General features: G+C 43.6%; 1 long non-coding RNA gene across 1 annotated transcript; it reads left to right on the top strand.

Annotated features, from left to right (window-relative positions):
- The first annotated feature begins 7634 nt into the window (after positions 1-7634).
- On the top strand, positions 7635-16439 carry LOC149858177 (uncharacterized). Its single transcript, XR_016443977.1, has 3 exons — positions 7635-7783; positions 8679-8751; positions 15232-16439. It is a non-coding gene; the product is annotated as an uncharacterized LOC149858177 (long non-coding RNA).
- The last annotated feature ends 788 nt before the right edge of the window (positions 16440-17227 follow it).

A 17227-nucleotide genomic window follows, 5' to 3' on the forward strand; every position in this document is an offset into this window, starting at 1 on the left:
AGTGGCAGGTAGGGGAGCGGAGCATGGAGGGGAAAGAAGGGTGGGAGGAGAAGATTAGTCCCCCCAATTCAGGGATTTTTCTCCCTTAGTGGTGCTTCTGTGGCATAGTCTAACCAGCCCAATGTGGCGGGGGTGGGGGAAGGTGGGGTGCTGAGAATGGAGGGTGAAGACGCCCTTGCAATGGTGGCTGCTGCTCCTGCACCCTGTTTACATTCTGCATCTGCCCGTGGCTTTAGGTGTCCATCTTTCAGAGGTTTGGGAGATCTCGCTGAATTCATCTGAAGTGATGGGTACTCAGCATTGCTCAGGATCTGAAGTTTGGCTCCTAAAATGTACAAGTTGCTTTTCAAAATGTGGGTCGCAATGGGCCAGAGCCCATTTGTTTTCAACAGACAAGCAAAAGGCACAGGGCTATCAAACAACAGAAGCAAATAGGACTGGATGAGCCATGAAAGTAGAACTATCCTCTCAAGCCTAGAGGAGGTTTCTTCAGGTCATGGGGGAGTAATGCTGACATTGCCTTGGTGTTCCTGTTCTGGGGTTAAGTAGAGGATTTCTATCTCCAGAGATGCCAATTCAGTTCTCACTCTCAGCACAAAATCCATGTATTTTTTTAAAGTAGCTACCAAAATTAACTGCAAATTTACCACAAGTAGCTTACTCAGCTAACATAACCTTATCTTACTCTTCACAGGTCAAATGTTCTGTACTTGTGTTCATCATCTGAAATCTGTTTGAGTTTTGACCTCTAAACACTGATGAGCAACAGTGGAAATCCAGGCAAGTGTTATCTAATAAATGATATCTGGCAATGCATATGTGGCAATGCAAAGCATTTCTGGCATGACTACCTGGGAGTTTAGTCTTAAAGTCTGGTTTCCATTGGTACACCAGTGTGCACTGAGCACTACAATTCACTTCCTGCAAACAAGCACTTGTGCCAGTAAAAATCTATTGCGTAAGTGTTCATAGAAAGCAAGTGGAAAAAGTCACATCCACATCAAAAACACTTACAGAGCCAAGAAGAAATATGCCAAAAGTGCTAGGCATCATTTCCGGGGCTTTAGGACAGGATTTTCCGCTGATCACACCTAAAAAGTCAAGGTAGGCATGTTGCCATTGTTTTACGCAGATCACACTCACAGAAGGAAGGGAGGGAGGCCTTGTCATAAACTTTTGCTGGCTATACTTGGTTCTAATCAGCAATGCTTAACACTTACAATGGTAATTTGATAACATCTCCAGGGACTGACGGCAATGAAGCGTGGCTAATATGTGGTTACTAATGCTAGCAGGAACAGAAAAGTCTCTTTAGTATGTTCATCATCTGATTAGAATGAGATACACAATATGACTACCCTCTTAATCAGCCAAAAAGGCCACACCATCCTGTCTTTTAGAATAATTAAAATATATATTTCAATATGTTCTGGTGCCTCAGGCAACATTTGAAGAGTGGATTCCAAACTACGGCTTTTTTGTCATCTCCTGGAGGCCAAATTGCATCCACCCAGGTAAATTTGAGGTAACTCTGCTAATATCTACTGAGAATAAAAAGCAGCCTTGTGGCTCCTAACTACATTCATCATGGGGACTACATTCTTCTGGCCTTTCACATGTGGAGTAGTACCTTAAACTTTGCATTGCCACATCATGTAACTACTCAAGGAGTCAGGTCCTATCCTGGGAATTGGTGAGAGGCAGAATACAGCCCCATTATTGGACTGTTAGGGCCATAGAATATAGATAGAAAGACATATCTTAACACAAAGATGCAACATATATTTGTTTCAAAAACTTCCATTTAAAGTAGGAACCCAAATTCAGAATTCATGAACCAAGACCTGCTCCCTGCCGTCGCAGGCTGACAAGTTTGAGGAAACAGAAAGGAGATCCATTTCTTCCCTCAGCATAAAGTAGCTCTGAATGAACTAGTTTGCATAAAATAAAGAACAGCCCCAAGGTTGATCCAAGCCACTTGCTCGCTGGCTTTTGCTATTTTACTTTCCCTTTTCTAACTGACAAATTGATGTAGTCGTTAATAATAATTGTAGTTGTCCAGCTTCAAAGGCCATTCAGGAGCAATGACAGTTAGTGGGGTTTCTTATCTAACACTGTCCATCTGCAAAACAGCTTGTGTCTCATGGTTTCTCTCTTTCTTTTTTTAAAGCCAGGGGTTTAAAATAAATGTGACAAACACCTAATCGACCACGAGCAGCAACATCCTCCATTTGCTGCAAACCAGCCTCCAATGCTTGCTGCTGTATGTCTCAAAATGGGGCAGGAAGGTGGGGAGAGCCCTACCACATCATTTCAAGGCAGTAGCCATGGTGTTTGTCTTTCCTGTGAAGCACAAATGAGTCATAAACCAAATGAGATTACACAGGGTGCTCACACAATTTGAAAAACAAGAACCTCAAGTTAGCGTCCTGCATGTGTGGCAGCCAATTAGGGACTGACACCGAATTTTGCAGACACATTACAAACAGCTCCATGTCCTCAGGGAGGCAACTGGCAATGAGAGCAGTTGTTAAGAGGCAATAATCCTAAAATAGTGTCTCCTTGATTGAACACATTGTCACTCAAAGTCCTACTACAGACTGTTGAGGCTGAAATTTTGTGGAATCTCTCCATTATACACAGTTTGGTTAAAGTCACATCAATACTTGGCCATTATTTTTCTGCAGCTTCTTAGGGCTTTCAAGTGCTTAGAGCAAAAGCGGGTCATTGATCAACCACCATTAATCATGGCTTTATTGACTCCTTCTCCTCATCCCATGGGAGTTTTGAAATTCAAGTGCACAATAATAGCAATTGTGTCCAGAGCACAGAGGCACTAGGTTGTAAATGCCTTGTACCCTCTCTCCCCTTTGTGCATCATGCTGGGGCCAAGAATAATCAAGGCTTAGCCTGGAGCATGCAGTACCTGACAATGTTCTAATAGGGGTCTCTATACAAAACATAAAAGGGCTGTTGTACAGAGATGTTCTTCTGGTGGGTGTCTCCTCCACCTCTTGGAGACCCTGCTGCTGTCCTCTGACATTTGGAACACAAGGCCACAGTGGTCAGCTCAGGAGAAGCCTCAGTAGCATCTGGCTTTTGTGTGAGCTTTTAATCTAAAACTTCTTCAGGAGTCAGGGATGAAAGCAGGGGGCAGCAGGAGACATCACAAATGGGAAGACAAGAGGAAAATAACAACTAAAGCAATCCAAACAGAGACCAAGTAGGGTTCTTGACCTGGGAGAAGAAGCCTGATAGAGAGTTTTGGAGTGTAACATGTGAGTGTTGATTCCTGTCCACACTCACCACCATGGGTTAACATGGTTACACAAGGACAGCAACTGTGCAAGTGTTGGATCTGCAGTAGCTCCCTGAGCTATCATCATTACTGTCACTGAAGATTTGCTTTAGGGTCTATCATGACAATACATCAATTTGCTTAGGCACTTGTGGAGTTCTTGACATCTCTTAGAGCTATCTATGCAATGAGTGACATTGATCCTTCACCCAACTCTACAAATCCACAAAGTTACACTAAAGATTGAACTAACCCAATGGACCAAATCATGCATTTACCTACACTTGTCCAACAAAATTAATCTTAATGAGAGCGAACAATGGGACACACATTTTTCAAATGAGGCAAAACATCCCTAACTGAAAGCAAACCTGGCCCCAGCCTCAGTAAGAGGCCCAAACTTAACTCTTATACAAACTTCCTGATCTCTTGTAGTTTATTCCATAGTCATGAAACTGCAGAATCTCAAAATTAAAACACAGGATGACTCGGCCAGTGTTACAGAAATTCACTGCTAGTCCATCCCAGGTTCTAGCTATCTCACTCAGTAGTACTTCGTTACATACCTTTATAGGGAAGCTTTGTGCTCTCTATCTGGAAATCTCTCAGATACACACTCAGTAAAGATTCTAATCCCTTCCTCCCCCAAGATAAGCAACAGAATTAAATGCTGCAAATATGTTTCAAAAAGACCGACATGATTGGGAAAGACTGGGTGCAATTTCAAGGCTATTGCATGCACTGGGACAATATGGTGACACTTCAGAAGTTGAGGGTGAAATCAACTTTACTGTGAAACCCCCAAGACAGTGTAAAATGGTGTACAAAAACTATCCAAGCTAGGGAGACATTTGAGTATTTCTCATGGACTGAACTAACGAGGCTCAGAGGGTCAAAGGCTGTCTCATAACTTAGGGTATTTTGACACTGAAGTCATTCTCTGAAGATATACCTGGTTAGCTTTCAATTAACTAGCTTGGGTACTGCTAGCAGTGAACGGGTGGTGACAGGGAGCTCAGTGTGGACTAGCCTTCAGTATTTACCCTGCAGGTTTGCAGACATATGCTTAGAGCCTGTCCCTTTATGTTTTAGGAGTCAAGCACCTGAATTATTTTAATTTATAATAACTGCTGTCTTTCCTTTGGGCAGGGGAAAGTCAGTATGACTTTGTGCTGCCATATAAAGGGAGCATAAAGCATAAAGAGGTAACATTTTCTGATATGCCCAAGTGAGCTTAAAACCCATTTTCAAAAGTGGTTTAGACACTGAGGTGCTTTTGACATGTCCCCCTAAAATCACTGACATTTGACAGCTGAAGCCAGAAGCAGCAATAATATTTAGGCCCTACTTTTCAACCCTAAAGTTCGATTCCTTGTTTAGGCATTGAAATATAAGGGGCCTACTCTTCAGAAGCTCACAAGTACTCACAACCTCCTACCAAGACAATGGAAGCTGCCACAGGTCTGCATGCAATGCAGCAGGCTGCCTTAATTTAGCTGTCTAATGGTAGATTTAGCCAGGTTTCAAAATGTTCGTTTTTCATGATTTTAGTGTTAAAGGCTAGATTATCTAGCCTGACCTTCTGCATAAAACTGTAGCCATCAGATATTAGCACTTACCTTTAATGGAGGCATACTTCAACAGCTTATTCTAACTTTGCTCTGAATGTTACAGTTTATTCACGGCAGTTTAATTTGTGAAGCAGTGTGTAAGCATGAGGCTTTGGTGTCTTAATGTTAAACGTGAACATCTTTCTATCTTTTAGGTTTCCTATTACCACAACCTGGGATGATTTTTCTATCGGGGGGCCTAATTCTGCTCTGGTTCGCTCAACTCTAAATCAGTACTAGCTCCACTAAAGTCAATTGTGTTACGTGTAGGTAAAAACCATGCGAGCCAGATCAGAATTAGGCCCATACAGTTTCATCAGAAACACTGAAGCTTGAGATAGAAGCAGTATAGGAAACTAATGATCACAGAACAGCTCCGCCATTTAGTTTGCTTGAAGAGAACGGAAAAGCAAGATCAAGGGTTTCTGACTGAGGAGATAGCTCTATCTTTCTTAGAGGTGGCCCTGCAGCGTGGATGGCGGATTTGAGTTTGAGTATGAATTGTGAGCACCACTAGAACTTGGGGTGTTTGGCCCTCAGTGTCCTGGCTCAGGCAGTCTTTGAAGAGTTTTCAAGTTTGTACTGGTTGCTGTCTTTGAAAGAGTGAATGACATTTTTTTACAGACCAAATTCTGCATTTCTGCACTGGTCCTTCCGTACCAACCCCACAAAGAATAAAAATAAACTCTTCTTCCTCTCACCTCTCATGAGCTTACACATTTGCACTGAAAGTTCAAGAAAATTAGGGAGATTTCTAGTGATTTCAAGGCTTCATAATGTTTGCACTGGAGAGAGAGAGAGAGAGAGAATGAGAGCGTGTCAGAGAAAGAGGAAAGATTTGGAACAAATTGTACAGCTGGTGCACACACCTGATTCCCATTTCCAGTTTAAAAGAAAACACCCAAATCTTTCCATTCCTCTTTTATTATATATATTTAAAAATGCAGATGAGTGAAAGAGGAACTTAACAGTAGCTGCATCCCGCGTTCTTTAACACTCTCTTGGTCACAAGGGCAGTGTTCGTTCTTAGTTAAGGATGTGAGCCCCGGTGTGTAAGTAGGCATGCTTGTGAGTGACTTGTGAGCAGTCCTGTTGAGTTCAAAGTGGGCTTTGTTACTCAGATACACAAGTGGCTGCATGGTCAGGGAGCCTGGACAGCACAGTCACAACAAGGCGCAAGGCAGCTGCCTTGTAATTGTGCGCAAAACGCAACTGAGTTTTGACGGTTTATCTTAGGTCCCAGCAGTCAAACATGGTGCTAAATGCACTATGTGGTTTAGTTTGAGCACTGAGGTGGCAGTGGGAGGCTGGCAAAGGGATGGGCAAAATTTAGGAAGGAAAAGGCAGCTTCTGGGGGGCATCAGAAGGGGAACGGATTCCATGGAAATTAATCAAAAGGCCTCTGTTAGCTGACTTGGGAACAGACGAGAAGCATGTTGGGAGACTAGCCAAACATTCAGTGACATTGTTCAAATGAGCACTGACTTTATGGGACAAGAGTGCTGTTAACACGAAGGAATCCCTTTGCTTCTCCCAGATTCCTGTTTTCTTCATATCGGTCCAACTTTTAGTGTTGTGTATCTTGGGAGCCCTTGTGGAGACAGTTCCCCAGAAGCCGGTATCAGGGCTGTGTTTGTTAGACTTGATACCAGCAGGATGACATTTAGAGCCAGTGAGCTGGCTACACTAGCTCCTAATGTTTTTAACCTTTACAGAGGTGACAGTGTTAATAGGAGTGGAGATTCTTGCTAACATTTTCCCCTGCAAAGAAGGCTAGAATTACACAAACCACTGCATTTTTCTGTGTTGGCTTCCAGAATACTTAGGTACGATACTGATAGGGGGTTTTAAATATGAAGGGTGAACAAGCAGGTGCACAGACAGACAGACCCAGAGCTGCTTTCCTTGCCAGGGGAAGTGAATTTTTTAACACAAACATTGGCTCATGAAGGACCTGGAAAATGCAGCAGTGGTCTCACAAGAGGCATGGGGCCAAACTGGAATCTCAAGTGAAAGAAAACCTCTCTCTTCTTTGGGGGATAACATTCACTTTCATGTTTCTGAACCAGACCTTCCTGCTTGGGCTGTGGCTTGGGACCTGGTTTCTTCGCTCAGGTCCATAAGTAGTTAGGGGTCAAAATTTCTCAAGAAAGGAGATCTCCAGAGGACCTCAAAACTAAGACTAAAGCTATCTGGCAGTTGATGTCCCACCAAGCTTTTTACCTTTTCAACCTTTTCCCCCCGCTGCTCCTCTAACCCTCTACATCTTGAGTGCATGTTGCCAACTTTGCCACAGGGCAGCCAGAGGCTGAACGCCGATTAAAAAAATGGGCTTTTTAGCAACCTCAGGTCAGTGTAGTCAATTAACATTAGTTAAAGTGAATTTCTCCTTTTAAAAGCAAGAGGCCACTGAGCTGCCCCTGAGGTCCTTTGTATTGAGCATGCTTTTCTTTAAGGGGAAATTAGCCTGAATGCATGGAGATCTATATTAATCCATGGGGTAGTCTTAGTCTTAGTCTAGAAATGCCTCTGCAGGGTTTACATGGACTCTCTTGGGCTTTATGGTAGTGACAGCTTGTGTTTGCACCCAGTAAGAGGGACAAAGCCAGGAGCTGCTGTTGCTGCCGCTGGGTTTCACAACGCTGACATGTTGTCATTCACATCCAGACATTTCCTGTTATCTAACCTCAGCCTTATCTTCCCCATTTTCAGCTTCCTCTTGAAGGAGGAGAGGCCCCTTAAAACACGAGCTCCTTTCCTGAGCTGAGCCCCACTGCTCTGCTTCTCTCTGCTCTCTGAGTCCCCCGGCAGGCCTCCAGAGTCTGACCCAGCACCGCATGGCTGCAGCCCCTTTGGTAGCATGGCCAGAGGTGGGGTATGTACACTGCTGGCCCTTTGGCCTCACTTTACTCTCTTTTATGTTGTGACAAGGGGTGGCAGAAAGGAGTGGAGATGGGTTCTCACCTGGGATAGTGGGTGTCCTTTTTCCATCGACCTCCCTTCTCTACCCAAGATCTGCTAAAATGGGCACAGCTCAGGAGCACAGGCACTCAGGTATGAAGCAGCACTCACTCTGACCAAATCATTCAGAGAGAGGTCCCTCTTGAGTGAGATCCTGTGATATCCTTCCAAATATCTGCCAGGACTGGGTGCTCCACACCCCTTCTGATAGCACCTGTTTTTTTTCTCTGTCTCTGTTCCCACAGTTTACAACTTGGGCTAAGCCAGTTTCTTTGCCCAGCTCCCAATGGGTTTGCCTTGGGTGAATACTTTTAATGAGAGGACTAGTGTAATCTCTCCTTCCAAGGGAAAAGCATACAGAAGGGCAGTATAGTTCAGGCATGTGGACAGGGGGTTGACTTTTTCACTGGTCTTTGCATGTTTTTGGCTTTATTTCCTCACATGGATAAAGATGCTGCCTAGTTTTCCCCAGGATTTCTGTACTTGGAACCATGTTTTGCTGATTCTAAGTGGAGCAACTGTGAGTGATTGCATAGGTTTATATAGCCATGCCTGGTGCTTTACTAAGAACAAAGAAGCTGAGCTGGACTTGGGAAGGTTTCAGTCTAAATTAAGCCTAGAATAGCGCTGACTGCAAGTAAAAAATAGTGGGGGAGGTGATGCAGGATGGAGGAGGGAGTGCAAGATTGTGCAGCAGGTTAGAGAGCATGAATCCGAGTTAGTTCCTTTTTCTCGAGTTCTGTGTAAATGATTTTTAGATCTAAGAGGTTCCCCCTAATCTCCCTTTTCCTTTTCTCTTTTCTGAAAAGTTACCTGTGGAGGCTGAGAGAGCAGAGCCCAGCAGGAGTGTGGAGGAGGCGGGGTGGAGGCTGAAGCTAAAAGGTGAGTCTGGAGGAGGGAGCTGGCCACAGGGACATGAGGTGCGCACGGTACTGAGTATTATATCACGTAGTTCTAGGTTGCTTTTCTCAGAAATACAAACTTGTGTCAACTGCGCTGCCGCTGACCCCGTTTCTCAGGCTACTTTGGCGCTCTAGCTGATCTCCTGCCTTGTCAAAGGACCTGAGGAGAGGTTTCTTGCTCTCCTAGCTGTCTCCTTTTCCATTCTTAGAATTGCATTGCCAATAAGGCTGGGAGTCCATATGCTTTTCAGTCACAGGTAATGCTGCAGAGACAGCTACCAAGTCCAAGTTCAGATTTTGCATCTCTCTCAGTTTGGGGTGAACTTTCCGTCTGAGTTCATTCCTAAAGTTTAGGTTAAGTTAATACACTATGAATTGGCTCTCTTGTCTGTGCGCATAATCTATAGTCTTCTGCCGTAGATAGCTCTGCAAGGTGAGGCAGGAAAACACGAATACACAGTATGTCACAAAAATCTAACTTAAAGGCTAAGTACAGATATTCAAGAAACATGAGGCGGAATTTAAGTTACACAGTTGTCTGGAAGCGGCATAGTTTACAGCAATAGTGAACAAAACACATTCACCCTTTGGTGGAGGGTGGGCAAAACTTAGACCCATTTTTAAACCAGTCCATGTGTGCCAAACTTCTGTTCTGTTACAGGTATAGACCAGTTTCTGATTACTTATACCAGTAGAAGTGTAATGTCTGTGCCTGGCACTAGGGATGAGCTGCTGATATCCTTACTTTGAGCAGTACAATACCCCATAAACAGTCCCAGAGCAGTCACTAAGGTGCTATTCTAGAAAAGTAAGAGTTATCAGAGTTCGGCCCTATTATTTTACTGAACACCCTTATGAATGATGTGTTATTTTCCTCCATTATATGGCAGGGTGTTGTACAGTATGCGTGGTGCTGTACAAAGGTGAACCAACCATCTTCCTTGCTGCTTGCAGCCTAAGTTAAGGTGAAAACAGTGGAAGAGGGTGGATGGAGAGAAGGTGAAGGGCATGTGATCATGTGGCTCTTTGAGGTTATCCATACTGATGTTACTCTGCTTTGCTTTCAAAGGATGTTGAACCCAAGTTAGAAGGCAGGGGTGCGCACAGCTTCAGGGGCTAGATTACTGTTTGCAGGATGATGCTTTAATTGTTTCCTTGAAAAAGTGGCAATTATGAAGATGTTTACTGGAGCAGAAGATGGAGAAAAGGAAAGGGGTCAACATGGGTTTCTGGGCAGGGGATACCAGGAGAAAATAGTGTGTGGGCAGAAGGGACATTCAGATAATTGGTTTGGGTTGAGCAAGGAGGGTTGGCTTTGCTGCTGTAGAATAAGGCAGTGACCTACAATTAATTCCTTCTTTTGTTACTGAACTAGGCAGGGGGGATTTGTACCTTATAGGATAACTATAACTTGCAAATCTACCTTGCCTTCTGCCTGAATTCAGACTGACATGCCTAACTACTTCTCTCTTTCTTAGTAGTGCCATGGACAGGATGGAATATTCCAGAGAGGGTTGAGGTGGAGGGCAGGACCATGTCCTCCTCCTACCCCACAGCTGGAGAGGATCGTACATTGCTATAGCATGCTGGCAGCACCCTTCCCCAAGGAGGCTGCATCAGCAGGGGTCCTGAAGCCAGTGCTCCTCCAAGAGCTCTGGCTGGCAGGTTGTAGCTTCACAGCAAGTGTGTCTACATGTTCATTAATGTGCCATAATTACTGCACATTAAGTTTAATATCTGTGGCTGTGTGTAGACAAAATGAGAGGCGTGTGTGCTCGACACTAAAGCGGGCTAAATGCTTTTGCACCGCTTTAATGGTGTCGGTGATTGCACGCCTTTGTGGCACATTGCGCGATAATTCCAGCCACTGCAGGAAATTCAGTGGCATAATGCACCTTAAATGACTTGGGGTGCAGCAAACTAAAATTCCTCCAAGGAGTTGTAGTTTGCTGCCCCTACAGCCGCAGAGCAAAGCACCGGTCTCTGTGGAGCTCTGCAGCTCTGCAGGAAGCCCTGCAGGCAGCCTGGGAAAGCTGACAAGCCTGATTTTATTTTTTCTCCCCTTGCGAGCCTGCCTCCCGGAGCTGCATGGGGGCCTGGTGCTTCTCTCCACAGCTGCAGTGCCCCCCAGGACCACATGAGCTGGGTGCCAGCAGGCGGGGCACCACTGTTGTGGAGAGAAGCACCAGTTCCCCCTCAGCCCAGGAACCTCTCCACCCGCTGGCAGCTCACCCTTCCCTCCCTGCCAGAGAGGCAGGTAAGTCAGCAGGGTGTGCACAACACATGGGTTTAATCAACCCTAAACTGAAGCGGTGTTTTTTAAAACCCACCGCTTCAATTTAAGGCCCCTGTTTCATCTACACATGCCCCGAAATAACAGGTACTAACTTAATGCACCATAATTGGCACTAGGCTCACACTCTTTTGATGATGCTAATTCATAGTGGACTAATTGTACTGTGCATTAGCGTATGAGCACAGTTTTTGTCTGCCACACTAATGTGCAGTTGAATTAGTCTACTGCTCATTTTGCATCTCATGTAGACGCCCCCACAGTCTTCTACATGAGCCACAGCTTAAAAAGCCACCACAATGCCCTTAGCAAGCAAAATGGAGGCTTCCCATGCTTTCTAGAATGGGGAGAGATCATTTTATGTGCAGCATGGCACCATCTGCCTGTGGGTGCCTCATTGCAAGTGTGCAATGAAAGCTGTCATGTGCCTTTTGGAGAGCTCTGGGTTCCTGTTACTCAGCTCTTCCCAGAAATCAAGTGATTTCAATTTTGCAGCTGAGAGAATTCTCTCCTAAATCAGATCTAACAGCCTCAGAAGCAAAGCATCTTCAGCACCAGTACCCTCATTGAAAGAGCAGAGCATTTCCTACCCTGCATGAGCTAAGCAAGCAGATGTGCCATTTGTTAGTTAAAAAGCCAAAGTGATTAATTCCCTGGGCACAGTATGCAGGCTGTTCTGCTGTCTTTACATTATTAACTAACTGTCTGCTCCACATCTACAGATGTACCACAGCAAACAAGATGTGGATTCAGCCCAAGATTATTGCTTCACTGGAAAGGCTTTGGTGTCCAGTTCCAATTTTTAGAACATGCCTGGGGCATGGAACTGAGTGCAGTGAGTCAAATGCTATTTTCTTTTAGTTGGGTAGACACAGTGATCAGCAACAACACAGAGTTGGGAGCAGTGTACAGGCACTGAGAGAAATAAAGGGAAGCTTTGACTGGATAAAGGCTTCAGGATGTAGCCCAGTTATATCCAGGTTTTCTAGTGTCCAGCTAGCACTAACGGAAGCTCAGTGTTAGATTAAGCTCACATCTCCACTGAAAATTCAAAACAGCAGCAAACCAACATGGAGACCCCTTTGTTAGGCTTTGGGTCATGTGCAGCTTACAGTTCATTTTTAATTTCATCCCTAATGGCAGAGGGATTAGGGAATCCTGTAAAAATCTGGAGAGGGATCACACGTAGCTGACACCTCAGGACTTTTGTGACATTAACAAATTGATCACAAAAATACCATTTCTCTGTTAACAAAAAGCTTTTACTTCAAACTGTTTATTGCCCTTCAAAAGCAGAAGCACTGAAAATAGTGAGCCCTGTCCCAACAAGATACCATCACCACAAGGTGGGGCAAGGGGACACGTCCCCTTCTTTCTCCACTACAGTTATCTTCTCTGCATGACCCTCCCTTTATCTGTTGCTGACAGCAACATTTCAAGCAGCTGTGCTTTTCCTCTTTAAAAGCCACAAGGGGAGAGAGTATTTAAAACTGTAGTGGCAGAAGCAGCACTGTCAGTTTTTTTCTTTCAAGAGCCTTCTCAAAATTCAGGACCACATCCTCATCTCGTGCAAACCAGCATTGCTGTATTAAAGCCAAAAGAGCTGTATTGATTTGCACCAGTAAGGACTGGGGTCGCTATTAGTTTAATGAAGAGTTCATTCTTCTTTCACCCCTAACAGACCAAATGCAGCTGAGCACTGTATAGCATCTAAAATATAGTAATTAAAAAATGTGCTTGTATTGTATAATAATCTCTGCAGATTGTAAGGAGTTTTGCACTTATTATTTAAAGCCAAATCTCTCTGAGCTTGATATCCCAATTACTCAGGTGAGCAAAGTTAGGAAGACCAAGACGTGGGGAGTGGGTCAGACCTAGGAAGAGAACCCCAGTGGTGTGAGGCCAACAGCGTGTAACCATGTTGCAAGCATTAATCTGAAGTTGTTTACAGGAATAATTTTAGATGCATCAGTGCCACTGAATCCAAGCTGTCTGATACAGGTGAAGACACATGCCAAAAACCTCTTCCTTTTAGCCATTTTGAGGAGTCTGGCCTGCTGCAGAAAGGCAGCACACAGACTCTCTCGCTCAAGTCTAACTTAACTATTTAAGGGGAATTTAAGAGTGGCCTAGACTTTGTGCTGACGCTGCACAGAGTGAACATAATCCTTCCAGCTGAAGCTGTTCTTGGCTGTTAAATCTCATTTGCTTAGAAAAGCATTAGAGAAGGCCAGTATAAAAAATAATGTTAAACATGGGCTGTTTTTTATTATACATGTGGAAAAAACCCACACCCCTTGGAAGGTTTCTGCATCTGTAAATCATAATAGGCAGGACACTAAAATCAGTGTCATATAACAGAATCCTAGAAGTTAGAGGTGGAAAAGGCCAACTAGATTACCCGTTACACTTGCTGCTAACATCAATCAGCTTAATCTCATCTTCTTCTCCTTTAAAGGTCTTCATTTAAATAACTATGGCTGGCATTTCCATTTTGTTTCTCACTGGATATCAAAAAAAGTCCAGCTACTCTCAGAAACTCAGCATCTCTGATCATGTGAAAGGAAAATCAGAGGAATGTGAAGGCAGTTGAAAGTATCTTTTGTAAAAATAGGCTGTGCCTGGACTTACCCACAGAGCATGTGAATGACACTGAAGTGGCACAACACAAAATAGTTTTCTCCAAAGCAGAAAGATTTTCCTGTAGAATTTCATAGCATCACAATTTCAACAACCACATCTGGGGAGACCCATTCTGAATTGCCAGTCTCCTTTGAGCGCTCACACATCTCTCTCCACAATACATTTTCTTGCTCAGATGTGATATTCAGATTTTATTTTCAACATACCACCCATTCAATTGTTCCTAAAGGGATTAAGGTGAGTAGGCCGCAACTATGGTTTTGCGTACAGAGGAACGAAGGCAGCATCATGGCTTCGAGTTTTATTAGCATATGTGGAGTGTGTTGGATCGAGAACTGCTTGTTTGTGGTGCGATGGAGAAGATGGTATCTGACAGCAGGCAGGAAACGAAAGAAAGGGTTTAATTCTGAAAGTGGGATAGAGCTCCAGCTGGTCATTCTTGAGCAAGTTCATTATTAGTTTGTGAGAGGCTTTGGCCGCACTGTAATATAGACTGCTAGTAAGTACATTTGGGACTGTTACTAGAGTAGATTTTTTTTCAAAAGGCAGAAAGGCTGCTAATCTATGAGGCTGCTTTTTCATCGTAGTCATACCGGACTCAGTAAGTTTGGAGTCTAGTGCGTGGAGTTGATGGCAAGCCTCCCATTGCTTTGACAGGCAGCAGAGTCTCTATGCCCATTTCAGCTGGGATTCTAGGACTATATTCAAAACTCATGTGTCCACTTCCAAATCTGGGTGCTTAGCCAGCTCAGCACTTAAATGTCAAGTGTGACATTCTGGCTCCATTGACATCAAATGGCAAAGTTTCCACCGAGTTCAACATGGCCAGAATTTCACCCACAAACCCTGTTTTAAACCCATAACCCCAGTTCAGCAATCTACTTAGAGCATGCAGTGTTGATGTCAGTGGGGTAATTAACATACCTAAGTTTAGGTACCTAATGACGTACCTTGCTAGCCTGGCAGTGTAGACAAGTAGGCAACCACCTGAATGGGAATTTATTGTAGGCAACTCATTTAAGGGGCCTAAATTTGAAAATCTTGACTTGTTAAACTAAATTTAGAACAATAAAAATTAAATACTTGAGCTTGAGGACTGAGTTTGCCTATATGTTCATCTAGTGCAGAATTTGTCCCAAGTGTACGTTCTCCAGGCTTTTAGCTAAACTACTGCTTTTCTAATAGGCCCTTTGCCCATCTAGCAAGGCATTAGTCTTCCCAACATGTCCAAACCCCAAGTCTGAGCGCATGACTGACCTTTCTGTGTCAATGCAGTAAGTGTTTCAAGCCCTCTGAGCTATCCAGGCATCAAGCATTTATTCTTTGGCATCACTTGCTGCTGCATCTATACAGCTGTCAGGTCTTGGATCTATACAAGTTACGTTTTCTTCAGCAGAACGTATGTCTGTGTATTTGATTCCCCTTCTCTTCAGTTAAACAACATTAATTAAAAGGGGGGGGGATGGGGATTAAAGGATTCTAACTTGTAGTTGACAACAGCTCGCCCTTTCTTTCTTTCTTTAGGACATGACGTCACCGAAGGCGGCACAGAAGCCCTCCAAAGACCAGGCAGTGCTCCACTCCGTGTATTTGACAAGCTGAGTTTGACACTCAGTGTGGCAGAGTGTCAGTTTGTCAAATACCCCAAGTGAGGCATTTGCTTAGCAGCACGGAGCCAGGCCAGAGAAGATCAACCGGAAAGACCGAAGACATGGATGGCTGTAACCAGTGAATGCTTTTCAGCTCCCATACTATCAGGTTTCTTTAGCTGTCCATTTTCAGAGGCATCTTTTGGAACACTCATTTTAATGGTGAGCGTCTACAGAAAGAGGGTCATGTTTTCTGTTAACATCATCCTGCTGAGTTACCAAAGTAGAGAATTTTGCCATGGGCCCCTATTTTCTCAATGTGCAGCCAAAGAGAGTGCTGGTATCCAGGAGTAACAGTGGCAACTAGTGGGTGAACAGTTATCTGGCAGCAGTTTAATGTGTTCAGCTAAATTCAGTAGAGAAAAATCACAATAACACTGGGAGCAGCACCGCCAATCACACATTTCTTCATCAGCATGTCAAAATAGTTTTTCTTTCCAGTTCTACAAAAGTAACTGGACAGTTATTTCATTTTCCCTCTGTCCTATGAAAATATAGTATTATCAGTGCCAATGAATTCTACTCTGTTCAGTCCAATTATAAATGAATCATGGGGTGTAGTTTTTATTGCTTCCTTTGGAAGCCTTGGTATAATTAATCTTGTGGTTAAGAGAAGTCAGCCTCTTGTCAGCCAATTATTCCCAACTGCATCTCCCAGAGATGTTGCTTATTGCTTTGGCTGCAACACTCATCTTGTGCTAAAGAAGCTACGGTAAAGCCAGCTCAGATGAAAATCTAATCATTGACTTATGTTCAAAGATGCCTCACAAGGTTTTGTGTACTCACTTTGAGGCATCTTAAAGGGATCTGATTTTCAAAGTATTTGGAAAATGAATCCCCTCTAAGACTGCAAACTGAGACAGAAGGCAAGCATCATTAGTTGCTTTTGAACATTCAAGCCCTCTTTTCTTTCCTGGTGTAAACCAACTCTCATTACAACAATTGTAGCAGTAGCAAATTGTGCAATTATTATATATGTCTATTTAATTACTCCTTTCTTCTTTCACTAAGCTGTACATAGAAGAGGTCTTGGAAAAGCCAGGCTTTGCACAAAGGATATGAATAAATGTCACTGCTGATCAATGTGAATTTCATGTTTCTGATTATACACATAATCAGTGGCTGCTATCGACAAACGTGAACCTATGCGCAAACACCATAGACATTGCAACACAAACTCCAGCCCTATCTTCTCTTTCCAATCCCTAATGGTGACTCATGAGCAGCACTTGCCTTATTCAGTGTATTCAGTTGCAAAACAGCACAAAGTCAATTATTCTAGTGGTTTGACTCTTCACCTTCAGTAATCCCCAATGAAGCTAAGGAGTGCATCATCTTTAAGCCCTTTCTGTCTTTGCTACACTTATTGAGCCAAATCTTCCAGTATTCTGAATGGGCAGTTCTGAGATAGTGGCACCCTTTTACATCAATTGAAGGTCTAGCCCTGTGTTCAGTTTAAATTCTTTATTTTTGCTATTTTTTGTCCCTCCCTCTCCTGTGAAGTGTCTAGGGGAAGGTCCCTCTTTTTTCTAGGTCCCAGGAGAAAGCATAGTCACAGCCCCACCTTGAAAGGGGAAAACAGCATTTTAGTGTGGAATATCCTTCTGTTTCTAGGTTCTTCCCACCCCCTTTCTGTTCCCATTGAGCCCTGCAGGTCATCAGGCACTCTCAAACTCATATACAAACTGGACACACTACAACCAATAGACCATCTAAATTAATCAACATTTCTAAAAAAAAATTTTCTGAAGGCTTACTTAATCCCACAAAGCAGCAGAGCTCTCTAATGGACACAAGCATACAGTCTATCCAGAATCCTACCTTCGTAGTTACACTGAGATAAAGTCAATGGGTTGCACAGATGTGATCTA

Source organism: Crocodylus siamensis, chromosome 8 (assembly GCF_052110815.1).
Source record: "Crocodylus siamensis isolate JL-2025a chromosome 8, ASM5211081v1, whole genome shotgun sequence".
Taxonomy (NCBI): domain Eukaryota; kingdom Metazoa; phylum Chordata; order Crocodylia; family Crocodylidae; genus Crocodylus; species Crocodylus siamensis.